Source organism: Papaver somniferum, unplaced genomic scaffold, assembly GCF_003573695.1.
Source record: "Papaver somniferum cultivar HN1 unplaced genomic scaffold, ASM357369v1 unplaced-scaffold_21, whole genome shotgun sequence".
In the NCBI taxonomy this organism is placed as follows: domain Eukaryota; kingdom Viridiplantae; phylum Streptophyta; class Magnoliopsida; order Ranunculales; family Papaveraceae; genus Papaver; species Papaver somniferum.
Genome location: NW_020631041.1, coordinates 17,175,251 through 17,178,384, shown reverse-complemented (window position 1 = coordinate 17,178,384; position 3,134 = coordinate 17,175,251). Strand labels below are relative to the sequence as shown.

Genomic DNA, 3,134 nt, shown 5'->3' with positions numbered 1-3,134 from the left:
TACCTTAACAAGTATATCAACATTTCAACTTGATACTTTGGCGAAAGAGATGACAGCAGCAAGATATCAACGTTCCGACCTGATATATACGCATCTTAAAGAGATGAATGGTTGGATAATCTCCTTGTGGGTCTTGATATCGAATGGAGACGATTGGCAATAAATAAGGAGAGTAGACGAAGAAAAGTTGTTGTGCTGCTATTATGGGGAGTGCAATTTCTCTCTCCATGGATGCAATACGAATGGGGAGTTCAGCATCGAACGTGTTAGTAGCGTTCGAAAGGGTGTTGGGAAAGTCCCTTACTGCCGCAAGACGACTGAAATCATAGGGAACACGACAAAAGAATACCGGAGTTGGAGTAATCGTAGAGAAAACAAAAAGATGTCAGGAGGAAGAATAGATCCAGATTGGCCTGCTAATAATAAATTCAGAAAGACTTTTCTTAAATTCTTCAAAGAAAAAGATCAGAAGATTCAATCATCTCTCCTCTTTGTTAATGCTCGGTTCAAGCTAATTTTCCTAGGATCTCTTCAACCTAACTCTACGCTGAGTAAGCTGATGAAGCGTGTCTGTAATACTCTAAAACGTATTCGTGCAGCAGAAGCCTGTGTTGCAGATAAATTAATTGAAACACATGGGATGACAAGCTCAGAAACACGGAGTAAAGCTATGTCGATACGAAAAGAATTTGAAGAACAGTGGGCTACACCAATTGAGAAACTAAGAGTAGTTGCTGATGCTATGACTGTTGAGATGCACGCTGGTCTTGCTTCTGAAGGTGGTAGCAAGCTTAAGATGCTTAACAGTTATCTTGCTAATCTCCCTACTGGAGATGAACATATATTATTCTATGCCCAGGATCTCGGCGGCACAAACTTCCATGTGTTGCGTGTACAGTTGGGTGGAAGAGATGGACGTGTTGCTAAACAAGAATTTACCGAAATCTCAATTCCTCCTGAATTTGTGACTGCCACTTCAAGCGAACTATTTTGATTTCATTGCTAAAGAACTCGCAAGATTTATAGCTACGGGAGGATAAGGTTTTTTCCTCCCTCCTGGTAGTCAGAGGGAATTGGGTTTCACCTTTTCATTCCCTGTGAAGCAGTTATCGATCGCATCTGGTACTCTTATCAGGTGGACAAAGGTTTTCTCCATCGACGATGCGGTTGATAAAGATGTGGCCTTAGACAGACAGGGTATATATATGCGTGTTGCAGCTCTGGTGAATGACATAATTGGTACATTAGCTGGAGGAAAATACTTTAATAATGATGTTGCAGCTGCAGTTATTTTGGAAACCGGAACAAACGCAGCATATATCGAGCGTGCACACATAGGAGAAATGGTAATCAACACGGAGTGGGATAACTTCCAGTCATCGCACCTTCCTGTGACTGAATACGATCAGGCTTTGGACCAGGACAGTCTTAATGTTGGTGAGAAGATTTTTGAAAAGACTATTTCTAGGATGTAAATCAATAAAGAATATAAATGAAGTCGCTCTTTCGGAAGTGATCAGTCATCTCAGTTAGACAGTGGAGCTGATGAACAGCAAACATGAAGGCACGAGAGACAAGCCAGCAGACTATGACTGGCGTGTCTAATCAAAAATTATGAGAACGAATACAAAGAGAGAGGTCGAAATTGTACCACATTCTTGAATAACTAATTTTTATCACTAACCTTGGTTGTGATTGTATATAAGTTAATCAGGTGAATGACTAGGTGCAAAGATGAGGCGATGGATGTGGAATTGGAACACTAGATTTTGCATCAAAGTGTGTTCTCCATCAATAAAATCATGCGAAGGTACAACGGTACTCATCGGTATGAGAAAGTTAATTTGCCAATTCTTTTGAATAAGCATGCAAAGGTATAGTGGAGCTCGTTTCAGGGGAAGAACATCACCTATTCATGCTTAATTCTTGTACTTGATGTCGGTTTACACTTGCTGAAACCAAGATCTAAGTTTTAAATATTTCTTTAGAGAAGTATTTAAATGTGGGGGATAAGACATGTGATCTTGTAATCCATCAACGATGAGAGGATCAGTAGATGTTCATATCCGCGTTTAACCTGGGAAAACACAGGGATGCTCTGTTTAGAAGACCAGAGATTGGAATGCATGAGGTACATAATTAATTTCAATTATGTGATATATGCTTTACAACCACCTATGAAATATGTGATATGTTTAAGATTTGACTGAAAGACTAAGATGGTTGATATGATCTAAATGATCGAAAGGATCCAGAAGAAATTCTGAAGGAAATGGTTTTTGTCAAACTCGATGCGTTTAATGTGTGTTGTAAATGTGCAGTATAGCAGACGTATACAAATACACTAGTATCTCAAAAGAATTACCGGGATGATCTGATCAGAGACTTGCAATACGACTTGCAATACTTGAGGTACATCTTAAATTGTGTATGTAATACATATTGTACTGACCTTAAGAGATGTTTTTGTTTCAGGCTATGGATAAATATTAGCCTATGTGTGTATCCTCTTAAGGAGTTTCTGTCTAAGGAAGTCCTTAAAACAGACAAGATGAACTTGTATATTGAAGAAATCAAAGTTCGTGTGCTTTAATTCAAGCATAAGAGGAAGACGAATGATTACTAAGATGCTTCTTAGAAGATATTCCTCTGTGACCGAAGCCTGTGGCCATCATTGCAGAAACTCAATTGACTATGTGAGTCTAAAGTAAATGAGCAATGACAAAGTCTAGACATACTCGAAGAAGGCTAATTCGGTAAGACAACTATACTCTTTAATGAAGTAATTTTAGTTGATTCGCTAAGTCAAAAAGAGGTCTCAGTAGACATGTGAAGTCAAAAGAGAACCTCACAGACTTAGGGAAGTCAACAGAAAAATTAGTGGTCCTTTGACGAAAGGATTTTCTAAAGAGATAGTTCGTAATTATACATCGAGGGGGAATGGGACTTAAGCTCATATAAAATAAACTTTCCATGAAGGATACTCAACCTTGCTGACTGGAGATTCCAAGATCAAGGTTTCGAATGAGACAACTAATTTATGGTAGGTAAAGGTAAACACTATCAGAGAATTATATTCTCTCTGTCCCTTCCCTATGGTGTAGATGTGATAGTGTGACTGCATGTGAAGGGTG

The 3,134-nt window shown here is 38.8% G+C and overlaps 1 pseudogene; it reads left to right on the top strand.

Annotated features, from left to right (window-relative positions):
- Nucleotides 1-382: 382 nt before the first annotated feature.
- LOC113339694 lies at nucleotides 383-1,475 on the top strand (annotated as a pseudogene).
- The last annotated feature ends 1,659 nt before the right edge of the window (nucleotides 1,476-3,134 follow it).